This window comes from Armigeres subalbatus, chromosome 2 (genome assembly GCF_024139115.2).
Source record: "Armigeres subalbatus isolate Guangzhou_Male chromosome 2, GZ_Asu_2, whole genome shotgun sequence".
Classification (NCBI taxonomy): Eukaryota; Metazoa; Arthropoda; class Insecta; order Diptera; family Culicidae; genus Armigeres; species Armigeres subalbatus.
In genome coordinates, this window is record NC_085140.1 from 459,124,758 (window position 1) to 459,145,168 (window position 20,411).

At 35.8% G+C, this 20,411-nt stretch overlaps 1 protein-coding gene across 4 annotated transcripts in view; it reads left to right on the plus strand.

Moving 5' to 3' along the window:
- Window positions 1–20,411, plus strand: part of LOC134213840 (protein HIRA homolog) — a 296,687-nt gene that overhangs the window by 144,903 nt on the left and 131,373 nt on the right. The window lies entirely within an intron of this gene.

Here is a 20,411-nt window from a genome sequence, read left to right on the forward strand (position 1 = left end):
ATCATTGTCACCGTTCAGTTGTGTACTGTCCTGGTCGTTTTAGAGTTATTGCTGGCGCAATAGCCACCGCAAATTTGTAGTTTAACCACGTGAACATCTCTAATTTTTATCAATGAACAAGCACAAACATATATTTTATATGGTAATAGACGTGTGATACGACGTTGATATTTTTCTTAAATGGTCCGGGTTCAGCCAAATCACACCAAACGTTAATGAAAAACTTCTATTTTTTCTGCCGAAGTTTTAGTATAACGAATTCAATTAATCGCCGTCGCATCGGACACCGTTCAACACCATAGCTGAGGATATCCTGCTTCAAATGTACGCATGAATTGTTGACATAAAATGCTTTCCGGTTTTCTTTTGCGAACCGTAATCACAAGTCAGTCGATAAAGCCACTTGGTTCATGGCTAAACGCCGACCAAATATTTATCTAACACATATGATTTAAGTCACACTACTTCTGCTTTAGCATTTATCTTTGTAACCCACCTCCATTCTTCACTGGCATTGTGTATGCCGAAAATCTGGTAAAACGCATGAGGCCGTGTATCTGATGACGTCAGCATGCGGCGATGCTGGCGAGGGTTTGGCGAGATAAATCGGCATGTTTTTGGCGCAGAACTCAAACAAGAAGTCTGGCTTGGCAGGTACCGCACAGTGATGTGAACTCCTTCTCCTACAAGTAAATACCACGGCCATGTGCCTCAACAATTCACGGTAGGCCTCACAGTACGCCTGACAGATGGCATTCCGCATATTTCAGACTTTGGGTTCTAGTCTGGTATTCATTCTCAGTGATATTACATCCAGTCACTCTTTACTTGGATTTGATTCTCTATATTCTGGCTCCACTGCAAAATTACTGTACGGACAGTATTGGCGTTGTTGCGAACTTTGTTAGCCGCGTTGATGAGTTCATGCCTTTTTGAATCTGAAGATATCGGAATTTGTCAGGGGTTAAAACAAGGTCACCGTCTTGGGATATAGATCTGTTGGACGGGGCTGATAGCTAATTTTGTCTACAACGAATTGATAAAGTTTTTTTACCTTTTTCTACCATTTTTATATTTGTCTATTTGTTTCAGTCCTGTATTACTACAGTAAGCTTTGTTTTTCAATAGGTTGCGCTTTCAATATGTCTCATTAGATTTGCGTTTCGATTAGGTTTCACTGTTTCACAATTTTGGATGATAATAATCACTGAAAGAGTTGACAATGTTCAAATTGAAAATCATCTTTTTGAGCAAAAAGCATAAAAACTAATGAACAATTGTTGAGGGAAAGTAAACCAGTAGAAACTAAAATTTAAACATCTATCTTTCTTTTCAAACATAAACTTTCAAAGTACATTAATTATTCAAGAAAGGAATTTTTGTTTTGCTCTCACACAGGAAAATTATGTTCCATTTGAATACCATTAGTACATGTGTCTGATGTAAGGTTTATGAAATCTGACTAATTATTCTATGAGATTACTTTTGCTTGAGGTTTAATCATTTTGATCCGAAGCCTGCTTCTCGATCTATATGCTACTAATACTTATATTTTATATTCTTAAAAATACATAAAACTAATCATACTAGCCCTGGTATATATATAATATACCCTACCTTACCAGAGAGATAGATATTCTACTATCATTTCTCCTCCAACCACCCAATTGATATTTGTTGTTCATCGTATTATCCGTTTAGCACCTTGCGTGATTGGTTTGATCCGCGAGGATCAGAGTGTTATTAATGTGTGACTGAGCTCTAACTTTGAAGCGAAATGAAAGACTGCCGAAGTCTGCGGCACTTGTGCTTGAAAATGAGGCAGACGATAATGTAATAATATTTTATAAAAAATAGCATTAACAATTTGTAGCCTTTTGGCTCATCATGGCTTGATAGGAACGATTGAATTCAGATATATACAAAGATTACCTAATAGTTATTTCCAGGAATCACCTGTATTAGCTCTGAGTGTTTGTTTCTAACCTTTTCTCTTTTTGAATGGGTTCGTTCATAAAAGGGTAAAATTTGTTTCACTTTTCTCGCGAATCATTGACTAAAGTGTCTCACTGTATATAGCCACTTGCTAACATTGTTGATGTTTTCCTTACAATCCTTTGCGATATGTGCGTGTGATGAGGCTTCCCCACAGCCACTGACTATGACGCTTTAACGCTCACTCACATTCATATACTGTTACATAATATATATTATGTGGGATGAGAAATTCAGCATAATGGGATGAAAGAGAATTCAGCGCAACGTTCTGTATGTGAATGGATAAACTTTGGAAATGAACCAAATCAAGCGACGTGTGAATATATCCATAAGCACATTTTCCATACCTTAGGAGAAGAATGAATTACTGTCATCAAAAGAAAAGTAGAATCATGCCAGAAAATTTCACAGTGGCTCTCAAAATAATTTTCAAATTTTCCGGCTGTTGACACATTTTCAAACTAACTCAACCTAACTCGTGATTTAGCATGGGGAAATACTCATATAAACCCGTCGAGAAACAGTAACGAATATATCTTCTGAAGATGAAAAAATCCATTCCAACCATTTTTGAGGTTATGCAGACAATGAACACAGACCATTTCATTTTTATTATAAAAGATAATTTATAGCATGAGGTTAGAATTTTGATTATCTACATTATACATTTATAAATGGTAGGTATTATGTGGCGACTATGAAGTTTTTTCTTAAGAAATGATTCGAGAGATGGTAGTACTTTTTTAATGTTTGTTGAATTTCTAATCCCGCCTAATTAAATCATTTTCAAAAATCTCTGTTTGTGAAATTTTTTAAAAAGTTATTTTCGTTCCATTGGCTATACCTTGCAGTATTAAATTTCAGTGATTCTACTTTTCCTCTGATGACAGCGTTCATCCACTTCTCCTCGCGTATTGAATTGAGACATATTTATGTCTTCTTCATTGGCATTGTCATCCCCCACTGGGACATTACCGCCTCGCAGCTTAGTGTTCATTAAGCACTTCCACAGTTATTGTGCTGCGAGGAGTTCTAAGCCAAGTTACCATTTCATTCGTATATCATGAGGCTAACGATGATACTTTTATGCCCAGGAAATCAATGCAATTTCCAAGCCGAAAAGTACCTAGACCGGCACCGGGAATCAGTTGTACCACCACCCTGGCATGGTCTTGCTTTGTAGCCAATATCTCTTACCGCACGGCTAAGGAGACTACATATTGTATGTGTCGGTCAGAATACGTCACCAATATATGTGCAAAATCTGTTTACTATCTGCCAGGTTTATTGGGTAATGGCCTGTTCAATTGAAACACTTATGTATAACATGCGCGAAATGGGAAGCATAAGCTTGGATTTTCAGTTTAACAACCAAAAGTATGACAAATCGCTTGATGGCTGTAATATTGGTTAGAGCTCTTCAATAACATGCTGATGTACAGCAATAAATGTCTCCAACCATATAATATACCAAGGTTTGAGCCATATACTACCTATGTAGAAAATACCATATCATCGCTTGGGGCTTTCCTTTTAAAATTTTCTAGTAATAGATCTCACTTCATCCAAATTAGTTTCCCAACGAAGATTGAAACATTCTCATTGGTTGAGAATGTATACTGAAGCTCCATGTAACCTGATCCTCAAGTTGGACAAATTACAGACCTAGACTTCAATTATAGGTACTCTCGAACTGCTGAGCTGAGTTTTTAGACCTTTTTCGCCTTGTTTGTAAATAAAATTTTATTTCTCCCTACTTTAAGCGCTGGAATTGACTTTTGCAGGTTTTTAAGAATTTTCATTAATTTCCAGGGGTTTTTCGAATTTGGATCCAACTTCGAAACATAATTCTTAAAGTTGGTATTTCTCCACAGAATAATGAAACGTTTTTAATTTCATTTGCAAATCTCACCAAATAACTTTCAAAATAGGATCGCGAGTTGCTTTGTGTATTACCTCTTCCTCACATTTTTAAGACTGTATCAGTAGCTGAGATCTCGTCGTCAATAATAATCAGAGTTGAACAACCATCTACCACAGAACCGAATTAAAGTACTCTACATTTAAAATTAACTGGTGGAAATTAAATGGAAAGTACTTGGTCAAATCTTAAACAGTGGCTCTAATCCACTAAAAGAGCTTATATATATTTTTCTGAATAGATTTGAAATTAATTTCCACATTTAGGAATTGCAATGCCTCTGGCACAACTGAGCAATTAAATTTATCCAAAGATAAGAGCGCAATAAATATCACTTACAGTATCAAAGGAATAATAACATCAAAATTCCTATCGATATACGATTGATAAAAATCCCAATCAAGCTCTGTGATAATTAAAAGTAGTACCGTACATTGGAAGAATTGGAGATTTACTGGAAAATTAGCACTACCCGTTATTGACGAGCAGCAAAATTTGTTTGTATGTGAATTGTGGTGGGTATGAATTGCTCGACCGGTAACTGGTTTCAAAATTTTAGCGTTTGAAAAATTTCTACCCGTCGAATCCTGGGATCTGATTGGAATTTCCCGTCATCAATTTGCACGGGAATTCAGAACTAACTGCGTGAAGGGCATTCCCAGAAATTAGATTTACGATTGCCCCCACAATTTGCGCACTTAAATTTATTGGAATCTTCTCTCACAGGACATGTGTCCGCTTGGCGTGAGAGCTTCACCACAAATCATGCATTTTAGCATCCATGTGACAATGTTTGGTTCCGTGACCCCACCTTTTGGCACTTACGGCGCACTGAGTGGTGTTTTGGAAATTTCCCCCAGGCCTGCGGGAAAATGTCTTGCATGTAACACGGACATGGGACATAATACAGGGCCTTTTTCCAAACGTTTTCATATATTATTTAAGTTCACTTTTGTTAAAATGAACTAAATATAAAATTCTTGAGAAATGCCCTCTGGGAAGTACCAGAGTGGGATTTCTTTTTTCATCTTAATTACTTGGATCTTGGTGAAAATCCAAGTAATTGAGAAATTCCCTCAATTTTAATCTCATCCAGTGATTTATCATAACTGGAGAGACCTTTCAAGACGACTTTTGAACAATCGCTCAGTTTTGTCGTCGTATGTGAAGAATTTATGGCGCTTCTCAGTTAAATACTGAAGAAGACGTTTGCGATCGTTAAACTGCCGTCATACGTATGTTTGTCCCATGTTTGCTGGGATTCCCTATATACATGGGACAGTTATGCGTATAACGGCAGTAAAGGATCCCGGCAAAACGCGGCAGTCACCCTTCCTAGCAATCTGAAATAGAAACCCTGATCCTGGAAGGTTACTCAAAATCTCATTCCTAAAGCCATGAAAACTCGGCAACAGATGCCACAATTGGCGGGAATCCTTTTGCTTTTCGTTGCATGAATCGAGAATCAGCTGGCGAAATAGATTCGTTTTGCTCCCAATTTCATCGATTAATCAAACTCAACGGTTGCTCAGTTCGATAGGAGAAGAATTATTTCCGATATTAGAGTTAGCGGGAAGGAATATACTGAAGTCTCCAGCTTCCTTCTTTTTTCCGCGGCTTTGTGCAGGACGGTCTTGAAACCTTGTTTGCTTAGAAGGAAGTGGAGAATTCAAAGACTCCCTCTTCCTCTTTGTTTTTTTAATGTAATGCTACTCATTGCTGAGCGTAATACTCATTTAGACGTTTCTCTGCTTCTCAATTTCAACTTAAAAACAATTTTATCTATTCAACCAGATGGCACTCAGCAGCTAGAATGAAAGAACAATTTGGAGAGTTAAAGGAGTTAAAAAGAAGAATACACTTGGCGGATATGATTGGTTTATAAAGTTCATGCCTCGTCGTTTGGGACATCTATCTATGCCATGGTTGTTTAGGAGTGAATCCATTCAATTTAAAACTCCAAAGTTGTTCCTTAAGACGAGTTCATATTATCCCATTTTAATTCCACCACTTGATTGTAATTTTGACAGATACGTATTTCGACCTGACTAAAAAACTCCCCCTAAAAAATAGAAATTTTTCCATACAAAATTAAGAAATTGCCAATAAAGAAATCAGGGTATGAGCAAATAATAAATATAAAATTCCCACAAACAATTAAGAATTTCAAAAAAAAAAAAATGCGCAAAGAATTGGTAAATACTCTCCCTGGTACTCGATATTGAAGGGACCACCCAGTTAAGGAGTTATCGAGATAGAGAACACATTTACATAAAAAAATTTCCAAAAATATCAAAAACTTTTCATAACGTGTAGATAATATGGTTTAACGTAATTTGACAGGAATGCCATTTGGACTTTGGGTCATTGGGTCGAACACCGCTTCTGGTCCGAATAGTTAAAATTGGTTTCTCCCTATACTAAGAGAGATGAGATGTTCGAAGTGAATAGTGAAAAGTGAGAATTAATAAGTTAGAAATGAGATATTTTGGATTATGAGTACCAGAATAGTGAGAAGTTAGAAATGAGATGTTTTTCCAAGTGAGTATTGAGTAGTGAGAAGTAGTGAGAAAAGAGAACATGAAAATGAGGTTAATAGTGGTAAGTGAGATGTGCTAGTTGTGAAGTGAGAAGTTAGAAAGTGAAAGAAGTGAGGAACACAACAGCAAGAGATGAGAAGTGAGGAGATGATAATTGGGATGTAGAGTGAATGGAATGTTCAGAAGTGACAAGTGAATAGTGAGATATAAGACAGAAGAAATAAAACAAAAATAAGTAAGAAGAAAGAAAGTGGAAGAGAAAAAATAAAAAAGAAGGAAAAAGAAAAAGGGCCGAAGAATGAAGTAAGAAGAAGGAAAAGAAGAACAATGATGAAGGAAGAAAGGGAGAGCAAGAATGAGGGATGAAAGACTCTCACTTCTTACTCTCACTTCGCAATTTTCACTTTATGCTTCTCACTTCTCTCTTCACAGTTCCTCATTTCTCAGAATTTCTCTCTTCTCACTTTCAACTTCTCAATTCTTACATCCTCACTTCTTATCTTCACACCTCTCACATTTCACTTCCTCACTCTTTCCCTTCTTTCCTCACGTCTCACTTCTCACTTTTAAATATCTACTCACTTCCTATTCTCCTTCGCGTCTTACTTCCTCGTTACTCACTTTTCACATCAAGTGTCTTGCACTTCTCATTACTCACTTTCACTTTTCCTCTACATTCTGTGCATGTGAACTACTGTTTTGACAACAGCGAGGTGCGAAAATGATCTGGGAAATTGCTTTGTCTTAGAGGAATATCAGGTAAGGGGAGGTATCGACTTACGGAGGTAACGCAATTGTCTGCTAAATTCAAAAAGAGGTCTTTGAATTTCATCGATTAAAGATATATATCGAGTTAGGTGGATCTGCTATATAATCTCAAGAAGAGTTTCATAAAGAAATCAATATGTTTCCATAAAAAATGCAAGAATTTAATATTATAATTGAAAATTATTTTGAGCTTTTTAGTGGAATAAAGTTTCACCTGTCATTATAGAACAGGTTTATACAATCCTCATTGACTTCCTGTACCACTTAACTCAGAGTCTTGACCAGATAGCTGAGCTGATTCTTGGTGCACGTAGCTGACTATAAAAGTAAGGCCGTCTTCAGTGTCTCGTACTCGAGTCAAGTAGGAGACACTGAAGACGGCCTTTACTTCAGGGTCCCGAAATACGTATCTGTCAAGATACAATTAAGTGGTGGAATTCAATGGGATTGTATAAACTCGTCTTATGACAGGGGACAAAATTTAATATAAATCAATATTAGCAATAAACAATTAGGGGAACGGTTCGGCACTTCATCTCACAGCTCCCATTTCCATCCTATCAAAAACGAGAGATGAATATAGTTCAGTAAGATGGAAAATGGAACAGTTCCCCTAGGTACAAACGTTTTTCACAAAATATTTTTTTTCACAAAACTTTAAAAACTTTCCACGAAAAAAATCAATAAAGAGAAATAAAATATGAAAATTTCTATAAAGAAATATAATAAGCACTAAAAATTGTACATTTTTTCACAGATGACCCCTTCAAAAACGTTTAAGGTTCGTACAAAATTTTATTGCTTTTTTGTATTTTCTCATGTAATTTTTTATTTTTGATGATAACCTAAGCCGTGATTTTTTTTAAATTTTATTATGCGAAAAAAATATGTTGTATAAAAACTTTGTAACTGTTTATTTGTAGCAATTTATTTATGGAAAATTTGTATTTTTTTTTAACATTTTGGTTTTTTTATGTAAAATTCTTCTCTGGATTCAAATAGAATTTGGTAGACCAGAATTGATTTGAACTCTGTGGGGAGAATTTGGGAGATCTCAGTGCATATGCCTTGTTTATAAGGCAGGTACAAGTCAAAGACATACACTTGTGTGGAAGCGAATTCCTTGGGTTTTGATGTGTGCCCATCATAAAAGCTTTGTTTGATTCCGTAGACTATTTGATTCAGGACAATTTGAAGATTTTTTTTCATTTTTTATGCACAAAATTTTGAAATTTCATCAAATCTGCTCCCACAATTTGGAGATCTCAGAACATGGCATATGCCTAGATATGCGACGCAAGAAAAAGAAATATATTTGGAGGTCATAATTGTCCTGATTTCTTAGCTGGGGCATAAAGGCAGCCGTGATTGAAGATTAAATTTGAAGATCTTGCCTAGCACAAATCTCGCTTAACTTTTCAAAAGGACCTAAGTAAAAAATTTTCGTGAATTAATTTTAATAGCGCAATCAACAGAACAACATGAAAAGCTATTGATTGCTGTGCTTATTCAAATTAATTCATGAAAAATGTTGAAAATGTCCTTTTGAAAGTGTTAAGAGAAATCTCCAAAAAATTGACACCCTATAGGTTTTTTTACGCATGGTTGGAATTTATCAATTTCTCTTTGGTTGACCCAACCCAGCGAACGTTCTGGCAGCTTTTAAATACCACCTGAATTTTCTTTTGATTTTTGTGAATTTTTTTGCGGGGTTAACTCATTGTTTCATTGACTTATTTATGGAAATTTTGTATTTTTTCCGTAGAACATTTTGATTTCCTTATGGAAAATTCTTATTTTATAATTACAATTTTTGCTTTTAAAAGTGCTTATTTATTTTTGTTTTGTGGGAAATTCCTAATTGTTTATGGAAATTTTGCATTATTTGTGGAAATTTTATATTTATTTATGTAATGACACTGAAGACGGCCTTACCTGTTGGGGTCCAAATACATATCTGTCAAAGGTACAATCAATAGGTGGAACTGTCAAATGGGATAGTATTGTTCGGCGTAGCACCATTGACCAGTACAAGCTTGGACAGCTTGACTGAGCTGATTGAACGAAAAACGCACCTTTAAAGGAACCTTCAATTACTTTGGTAAACATCTTTCAAAAAAAAATAAAATCAAAGAAATTCTCTTCTGGAAAAATGCCGAAATGTCAAAAAAGAAAGTCTACAAAAATATAATTTGAAATCCTACCGTTAACAGTTAAATTGATACTACTTAGTGTGATAATTTTTGGAAAAGGTTTTAGAAATCAACGTATGCGGACTCTGAATCACCCACTTTGAATTGCGTGAGTATAAATGAATCATTTTGTTTCAGAAACTGCATATAGGTATCATCCATTTCCTTTTCAAGCAATTCCTGAGAAAATAAAAAAAAACTGTTTTTGAACCAATTGGCAACCGAATCTTTTGATTTCTTCGATACAGATCAATAGTTTTTTGCAAAACTTTTTTGTTCTTTTTTTAAGTGCGTGTTCTACATATGTAGTTTCGTCAAACAAACGAAAAATCTCTTCATACATTTCCAAACAATTTTTTTTGCTAGATATACGTATTTTTGGACGAGGGATTCAGAATATATGAAAATCTTCATTTTGGCCAAAAATGTCAGCAACGTCTAAGACGGGTGAATTGAAGTACTCTCCATTTAATTCCACTAATTAATTTTCGATATCTTTGCAGATGCGTATTCTTCGACCACAGCACTGTGTGGTCGTCTTCAGTGTCTCGTACTCTGATTCGGGAAGTCGAGTCAAGTACGAGACACTGAAGACGACCACACAGCTCGAAATACGTATCTGTGTTATCGAAAATTAATTGAGTGGAATTAAATGTGGAGAGTACTTAATTCGACTTAGACGGTTGAATACATTCCCACTAAAAGAGCTTTATATATTTTTCCAAAATGACAGTTTCTCAAACAAACGGTTAAAATGTATTATATCGATTTCGCTTTGCCCATCTTGGCTGACCACTGTACAGATTCAAGAATAGTGCCATGGAAATCCCTTGGGCTTTGGATTATAATTCTCAAACAAATATTGATATATATTTAGGGAGAATTGTAATCTGTGCTGGTAGGAGTCTACGAACTAGGGAGTTGGAATCTATTTGAATACATTATGGAAAGTAAAAATGGTATAGATTTTGGGAATTGAAATTGTAAAAGTTTATCGTATACTACTATTCGGTTTCCTCAATGACCATGACAGGGGTGCGTGCTACATGTCGCGGATAGAAGCTAAGGGAGGTGTGGTACAATTCGACTGAATTTATTTTTGAATAAAGAGCCTTTAATAGTCAGTCAATTGTGCTTAGCCTCCTATTGTAGTTGTAAATCCTCGAATAATGTCAAAATAGGTAATCGATACAGACACCTCCTTTCAACAACAATCTATAATTCATTTGAATGTATTCAACATTGGCTGCGTAGTTTGTAATGTCCTATTCAACATAGTTTTGAAGATACTTCATTTAGCTTATCCATTTAGCATCCTGTACTATGAGAGTTGCTTTAGAAGAGTCTTCTCATAATTTTATCGTAGTCAACGTTTATTTAAAATAAGTTATAAAAAGGGAGTGCTCTATTATTTTCTGCTAGATCAGTTACAATACAACGTGGACCACATTGAGGGAAAAATTATTCAATAAATCGATATTATCGTCGAAGAAGGCCCAGCTATGTTGAAACCCGCTAAATTCATCACTTATTATTATGGAAATCTCTCTAACTTGAAATTAGAAAAAAACAAGCTACTTAATTAAATCCGACTTCTGATATTAAATATAACACTACACTAATTTGAGAATCCCATTTAGAAAAGTAAACCTCATAAATAATAAAATGACATTTACTAATATCCATTCTTTTCATTATTTTCTCTCACTATCTCAACCCTGATCTCAAATCTATAATAAATTATGATGGAGCTTCGAAATTAACAAGATTCCGAGCCAACACCTCAAATGCAGCATGATCCTCTACTAATATCGTCAGGAATCGGAAGAATCTGAGAACGGTAAACACTTATTAAAGCTTAATAAGTGGTAAAATGTAAATAAAAAGAATACATACATGGTAAGTGCAAATAACTTCATAACTTTAATCATATTTTTATTCACAATTGCCTAAATATATATATATCATATGTGTTTACTTTTGTAAATGATAACCATCACTTTGTTTATATACATGCACATTTAACTTGTGAAAAAATTAGTATATGTTTCTGTGAGTGTGTGTGTATATTATATCAAAAACAATAACCTAAAAAATTGATTTACTGGAAATAGGTGGAAAATTATGCTGAGAGTGTTGGTTAGGATGGTTACATTGAGAAAGTGCAAAAAATATAGTTGATGTAAAAAATTGGATGTGGCGGTGTTAAGATGGTGTTGGCAGTCATGGGTCTAGATTAAGAGAAATTCGACTCATCATTAAACACATGACTGCAATAAATGTTCAACAAAATCGTGAGCAGTGACTTATATAGCTTATTAATACCTTTATGTTTGCATCTATGGCCTGAATAACATGTTATTTATTCAAATTTTATCGACAAAAAGAAAGCTCATCAAGATAGCCAGAATAACGTATGTTACAAGGGGCCCTAGGTGTGGAACATAGTATAAATCGTGACGTGAATTTGGAAAGGTTGGAAAGGAATTTTGAACAAAATATGGTTCCGACAGATTTAGTAATTTGGTTTTGACCGTTTGGTTATTTTTCGGTGACTCAGTTTCTGAGGCTGGTTTCCCTGTTTAAGGGATTTAAGATAGTGGAGGAGTTGTGGATATGTGAAGAAAGAACGATACGTAAGTGATAGTAAAAGACCGCAATAATTTTTTAATGATCATGATGACTATGTTAAAATTAACGTAATGATAGTAGGTAAATATGATGCGTGATTTCATTGCTTACACTGAGTGAAATGATTCGTAGTGGCAGAAAACTTATATAGTTTTGTAAAGGTAAAGAAGCAAGAAAAAGAGTGATGTGTTGATGTTAGTGATGGTAGTTTGACAATACTAAGTGCTTATAATGATGTGAAGGGTGGGCTGTTATACAAATCCTTGTATTCATCAACACGGCCCATAACAGTGGACCACATGAGCAACATCGCTTAGGAACTTTAATCTGTGTGTGATGATGAAAACGGGAGGCTCATAGAAGCTTCAATATGGGCGGGGTACAGTGATTATTAGATTAATAGCAAGGCGACAGCTGCCATTGTAACCACCACAAAAAAAAAAAAAAAAAAAGAATAGTGCCGCGGAAATCCTTAAATAATAAACAACAATGTTGAAAAACTGATAAGAACATCGTGATAGAACGTTGATCAGAAAGGTTTCCAGTGAAAGTTTGAAGCTAAACGAAGAAGTTAAGATCAACTTCTCTGGGCCTATGAGCTCTAAGCGTTATTTTTTTAGATCTTTCCTTCTACTATATTGTAAATTAAAAGGTGACTGTAGTATCTTGATCTAAAAAGAGACTCTTTTGTGACCTGACCCGAAAAAAGTGACGATGTCATTAGAAAGTGACTCGTTACCAGGCCTGATGTTTACAAAATCACATACGTCCTTTTAAATAAGTACCCAAAAAGTGCCCTTCATCACATATTATTCATTATATTGTATTGCCGATTTCACCAATTTCAAGAGTTATGTGTAGATTGTGATTTGCCCGCTTCTTTTTCTCACACTCACTCCTCAGCTTTCGGGTTGATCGATTTTTTGTTACTGAAATTCTACCCAGTTATAACCCATTACTGCTGTTAGTCTATATAAGCGTGTACACTAAATCGATTCCCGCCATGATTTGACGTCTATTTGTTTTCAGATTGAGCACTCACACACAAATATTATACACGGAAAATCAAACTTTTTGAGTGTATTGAGTGTGAGAAAAGATGACTCGTGGAGAAAAAATCTCCGCAATACTCTTTATAAAGGTGCAAATTAAGCGCAACATATATTTACCAGCCTATGGCATTAAAATGCCATTGAACTTCAGTAGATCCAGTTTCCTCCTAACGATTCCAAAACATTATTACAACACTATTCTACCTGGCTTGCGGGTCCCAGCACAAAATATTGATTTTTGGTATTGCTGTAGCCAGCAACAGAGGTGTGCGCCGCCGGCGCCACGCCGCCGCCGCCGATACAGTTTTTAAGCACGCCGCCGCCGCCGGCATTTTTGCATCGGCGCGCCGCCGTTTTACCAAAATTTTGTCACGCTGATGATCTATATTCTTTCCACGCTGATTCAAATTTCTGAAGAAGTCCGGAGTAATCTCTTCTGTGAAATTTCGAAGATTCAGTCGAATTCTCGTAGAGTTTCCCGAATGGAACCCCAGGAACCCCCCCTCATTTTTCCAGTTATTTTTTCAGGTACTCTACATTAATTTTGAGGTAAAAACAAACGTGCCATATACAGATTTTTGCAACAAGATAATCAATTCAAATGTCAAACCTCCTTAGCCGTGCGGTAAGATGCGCGGCTACAAAGCAAGATTGCATGCTGAGGGTGGCTGGGTTCAATTCCCGGTGCCGGTCTAGACAATTTTCGGATTAGGAAATTGTCTCAACTTCCCTAGGCATAAAAGAGTATCATCGTAGTTAGCCTCTTCATGATATACGAATGCAGTCAAATGGTAATCTTGGACATTAGGAAACCTCAGCAGTTATTAACTGTGGAAGTAGCAATGAACACGACTAAGCTGCGAGGCGGCAATGTCCCAGTGGGGGATGTAAAATGCTGCCAACGAAGAAGCAGGAAGAAGAAGAAGTCAAACGAAACACGTTTATCAAAAAGAAATTATTGGTGGCATCACAAACATTTTTTCTCGTCATCTTGTTCTTTTATTGGCAGAGGTTGCATATCCCACTTCAGCACATTGCCCTCCCTGCAGTTTAGTGTTAATTAAGCACTTCCACTTAAGTTGTTAAAACTGCGCGGTTCCACTATCTAAAGCCAGGTTACTCATTTTCATTCATATATCGTGAGGCCAACACGATGATACATTAGGTAGGGTAAAAATATCCAACCAGGAAATTTCCTAGACCCCTTAACATCGGGAATTTCGAACCCAGTCACCACTGCATGGTTTTTAGCTTTTTTATGGCCCTGACTCCGTAAATTAGTTCATCACAGGAATTGTTATTCCAATCATTCAACTGTGCAAAAATTCCTACAGGTATTCCTTCGAAAATTCCTCCAGGAAATAAGATTGGAAATTCGCTTCAAAAAGAGGCATTCTAAGAATTGCTTTGAGAAAATATCTCTCAAAGGAATTCGCTTTGAAACTTCCTCCAATTCCATAAAAAATTCCTTTAGGTATTCTTCGTAAAAATACTTTGGAGATTTTTGCAGATATTCTTTAAAAATTTCTTCAAAAAATTCTGATCGATTTTTATTAGTAATTTCTTTAGAGGAACTTTAGTAAACTTCTTCGAGAATTGTTCCGGAAATTTGTTTTTAACTTTCTTCGGGAATTCCTTCAGAACTTCATACGGACATTCCTTCAGAAAATCATTTGACGATTTATTTGTAAATGCTTTTACAAGTTCCTTTAGCACATTCCTCGGAAATTTTTTAATGTCTTTAATTTATAAGATTTTTCAGTCCACGGCTGGCTCATATCAAAGATTCCTCGGAAATGTTCCTTTGAGAAAATGGAGTTCCTTTAGAAATTGCTTCGAAAATACAGATGATGAAAAAGTATAAAACCGCTAATGTCGCTCCAGTTCATGTGACCAACATCTATTCTGCCCCACCCACATTTTAGTCCCATACCGTTTTTTCGCATACTGAGATAACAGCTATTGAAGTTCCAAATCGCATCTTCTATATGAAACTTTTAAAAAATCTAATAAATTGAAACATTATCGTATCTTGCTGAAATTTTCCTAAGTTGCTCATCATTCGCTGGATTACCGTAAAGCGATTTAGTTTGATCGAAACATTGTTTAGTTTTGAGCAATTAGTTCATGTAAATTCTTAGTGGGTTTGTTATGGTATGACTTGGTATTTTTTTCACTCATGTGCATACAAAATCTCAGTTTTTATTATGATTTATGGAAGTACATAAGAAATAAATCCTATTCATTGGGTTAATTCGAAAGTGACGGAAAGTCAAATGGGACTGTTATGCAGTGGGGGTCAAAACCGGTGTGTCAAACTGATGTTCTTGATGCAACCAATCATACACTACAACATGATTGACAGCATATATCAAGTTGCTTTATTGAAGCCAAATAATCTTAAATGGCAAAATAATTTAAATGGTTGCAGCGCCTCTAGCGTTTTAGTACTTGCTTAGATTTTTTGAAATCCTTGCGGATTTTTTAGGAATTCATTCGAAAATTTATTTACGAAAACTTTGGAAAACACCTTAAGGAATTGTTCTGGATATTTTTAGGAAAATTCCTTTGGAAGTTCCTTCGTAAATTTCTTTGAAAATTTTAATAAATTCCTTCAGGAATTTCTTTGGAAATTATTTCTAGAATTCCTGGAGGAGATTATTTTCAGTATTTTTTTCAGGACATGAACCGGTAATAATATTTTTTGTCAACTTACATTCAAAATTCTTAAAAGTTTTTATTGTCGTTAATATAAAAGGGAAGGATTTACTCTTTAACGCTTAGACATTCATTATTCAATCGCATTCTAACTTGTTATTTGATTTTAGTACATAATGTGTGAGGTACAAAAAATAAGTAGGTAGATCTTTTTCCCAGATCCAGTTTGTGTTGTCACAAGATAATTTAGATAACTAGATAATTTTGATTCCAGTTTCGAATAAGCGGATTTTTGACTTGTGATATTTTGTTCGTAATTTTTTTCAAATCAATTCGTGCGTACATTTTAATAGCACCTATACGATTTATGATCAATTAAATCTGTTAAATAAAACTAGGGCACAAATATAAGTAATAATAATGTAAAATATGAGCGCTTTGTGATTTAGTACGAACCCCTGCTATATGTCAAGGTCAGTGGCGTTTCCCTAACCCCAATCTACCTGTGCACTGGATTTAAATTTAAGGATTTTGTGTGCGAAAATGCATAGAATCACTGGAATTTGATTAGCCCAAACGAATCTGACAATTTTATTTTCCGTTTTGGCTGTAAAAATATTTTAATTTTCATTTTTAGTGTCAGTGCACAGGTAAAAAGTGAGGTTACGCGACGCCACTGGTCAAGGCACCTGCCATTTGATCATGCGTATATTATTGTAAGTATTTTATCAAACTCCTGTATGATGGGCCAGAATGAGTGGGTGGTTCCATAAGCAGAGACACTTATGCGAATCCACAGGATGAATAGAGGATCTCCTTCCAGAAGAAAGTTTGTACATACAATAATACAATCTAGCTCTCGTTTCCCAGATGGGAAGAAGAGCCCGACCTTCATCCACGAAATGTTAACAATAGGAAGTTGGCAATCCCACTTTTCCTATCCAAATCGCTTCAATCGGGTCATAAATATTATGTTATAAGGCATAAAAGCATAGAATCGAATATCGAAATGTTCATTCTTTCGAATGAATGTTTTAAACTTAAGTTATTCTTCTAATGTACAAGCTCGCCTTTGTACTTTTGTTATTTGTTTGTAATTTACAATTGCACAAAATTCGAAAAAAGATGTAAATGGTAAAATAGGTAAATGGTAAAATATATTTTACGGCATGTTCAAGAGTTGTTTGGAATTATATTTTTTTAGAATTCTACAAATAATTGAAATGGTAATTTTCAATACTTTGCAAATATGTCTGTAATATTCTAAAGTGAAAATAAGTTTAATTTAGTCGTTTTCCACAACTAATCTAATATAATAGAAGGTTACGATGGTAAAAGAGATACTCTAAGGTAGTTTCCTAATTTGTTATACGGCGATTAATGAATAAGTTCCAAAGCTTAGAACATTTCGATATACTATTATTGAATAAGGACGTTCATTCCAAATCCAAGATTTACTTTCTAGACATTAATTCTAGGAATTCAAAAAGTGACGAGCTCGGTGGTCTAGTGGCTATCGCTACTGCCTTATAAGCAGGAGGTCGTGGGATCAATTCCAGGTTCGTCCCTTCCCTACTTTGAATTTCCATCTTAGTTCTGTCTGAGTTTCACGTTATACCAAATCGATTCCTACTGTTATAACCTTCCACACAATCCCAAAACCTCCCGTGGCACCTATGAGAGGTCGTAGAGTTCTCTGCATCTTTCTTAAGTATGTGTCCAACAAACCATCCTTTCCCTTCCTCAGCATTCGCAAGGACGTGGCCAGGACAGATCTCGACTATTGGAGAGTGCATTGCGTCCAAATCATTATCTGTGGTAACGGATAATGTGATACTACTCTCATACAATAGTCTTGGCTTGTACCACCTACGAATTTGTGCGAACTGCAAAATGCTAATGCTAATTAATTCTAGGAATTCAAAAAGTAAAATTTAAATGTGTTTAAATCTTTTTTAGAAAACTGAATAATTATTTTGATCGGAAACGAAGATGGTCTTCGGGTTAAATCTGTGTTCAAATTAGTTGTTTAAAAATTCTGTAGATTTTTAGAAAAGTATTGCCAATAAATATAATGAGGTTATACAGTGATTTACTTACATCATTGCTAAGTTTAAAACTGTGATTGAATTTAATTTACGTTATAAGAAAGAATTGTGTCTTTCCTAACATAATTTTGCGACCTTAAGTTACTCAGGAAGGTATTCTTTTTAAATAGTCAGAATAAGATCAAACCGAGAGCAATTTAAAAGATGTCAGCAGGTGCTTTCTGTAAACATCATCCTCTAAAAAGGGAGAACCACACTAGACTGACATGCAATTTCCATTGCCACTGTCAGAAACTAACGAAAGTTGTGCATCCAAGAAAAAAAACGAATGTTTTGCAACTAAATTGCAAATAAATAAAATCAAATCATTGTAATTGGGTGCCAATGTACACTCTGAGGAAAATCTATGCTAACTGTGTTTCTCCTGGTTGACCCCACGTTCGTTTACGTGCAGTTTATACTCGATTAGTATAACCTCCGTATCCTCCCTGTGTAACGATTACATAGATTACTTTTTTACTCTAGCTTAGTATAAACTTTGAAAATATGAAAAATGATTTGTTTGCATGTTATTACAGGTTTGATCTATTTCTGAGTGTAGTATTAAGTTAAATTAAAACCGGGAAAATTTGACAAAAAAAAAACGGGAAAAGTGGGAAAAACCGAGAATTCGAAAATCGGATTTCAGTGGCCACCCTGCAGATAGCAAATAGTACTTAAATTGGATAAATGAATCAAGAACATGTGTTCCTCGCAAACCTTTTGTTGCCACCATGTAAAGTTGATTTTAGTTACGCCACGACACAGAAAGGATGGTGTGATAATCACATTTAAAGACCGGGTTTACACCTCTTGGTCCAAAGACCAAAACTGAACTGATTTACTCTGGCTGGACGGACCTTATTTATATTGCGGTCCAGACCACAAAAATGCTTAGCATACAAAGCATAGAACCTAATGGAAAACTCCTGGAGTGACTTTTGCTTAGACCAGCATATGCTAGTTATTGGTCGCATTGATAGATCCGTAGCTCGAGCCGTACGCTTTACATCGTTGCAATCGATTTGCAAACGTTAGCGTTGGGATGTGAACGTCTTGAGCGGCGAGCAATCGTAATCGTCCACGATAGCCATTAGGAACATATCCATATCAAGACAAATCAAAGTAAATTGCCTAATTTCAGATTATTTGCAACGTTATAAGCAAAAATGACAATTTTTGAAAGCTTAAATAAATATGAATAATGTATTCAAATGTAATTCATTTCATTACTATTTACATAATAAATCTTGAAATATTCAGCCATAATGCCAACAGTTCATGTTTTTATTTTTTAATGTTTTTTTGGGTGCCGATAATCGACCACCTTTTTATAAACGGGATAAAATCAACACCTAACAAAACTATTATTAAAAATTTCATGAAAGTTAAAATAAATCAAATTTCGTCACCAGTTATTAACTTTAGGCACAGAGAACAGATATGGAGGCTCAAACAAATTTTCTAGCAAAACATGTTTTTTTTCCCTTGAGCATTACGTCATCCGCAAAGCCTTCTATTTTCACACCGGCCGGGAGACTTAAGCGTAATACTCCGCCGTACATAATATTCCACAGAACCGGTCCGAGGATCGATCCCTGTGGAACACCTGATCGACTTTTGACCATCAACTCCCTATTCTGAAAATAACTTTTCAGTATCCTGCACAGGTACTTCGGAACTCTCAATCGGTGCAGGGAGTCAGCAATAGCTGCTCAGCTAGCGTTATTAAACGCATTTTTTACATCAAATGTAATCAATGCGCAGTACCTAATACCTCGCCTATTCAAACTTCTTGCTATCTTGGCCGTATCCGTTACCGATCGAATTGCTTCGAATGGCCCTTACGGAAACTATACTGGTTGCTAGATAGGCCACCTGCACACTCTGTATAAGCCGACAATCTATTCAGGATAACCCTCTCTAGCTATGTCCAGCTATGTCGAGTAGGCAAATTGGTCTATATGCAGAAGGGTCTCCGGGCTTCGATAGTAGCACCAATTCCTGCCGTTTCCATCGATCTGGGAAGTTTTCTTCGTCCATGCATCTTTGGAGCAGCTCCTGAACATATCTGGATCAGCGAGAATAGCGTGTCTAAGGACCAGGTTTGGAATATTGTCCGGGCCTGGTGCCTTTTTGAGCTTAAGTTTCCTTGCAGCTACGATAAGCTCCTCGTTAGTCACTAGCGGTAGCACGTCGACTGATTCGTACGGGGTAGCGGGCCAGTTCGATGATTCATGCCTTGGAAACAATTCTTCGACTTAAACAGTAACGTGATGAACTTATCTGTAAATATTAAAAATCACGATAATAAAGCCAACATCTCCGGGGATTTCTTAGGTGGCGTGCTGTTAGTTGTAGCCATCACCATCCTGTATGCATCTCCCCATGGATTGTCGTTCGCCATCCAGCACAGCTGCTCAAAGCAGGCTCTCTTACTACATTTAATCTCGTAGTTCACACCCGGCGCCTCTCGACCTTTTCAGCGTCTGTTCTGCGTCTATTGACGATAGCCTCTACAATTTTTGTATTTTGAATAATACCCTAACAGTCTTTAGTATCGT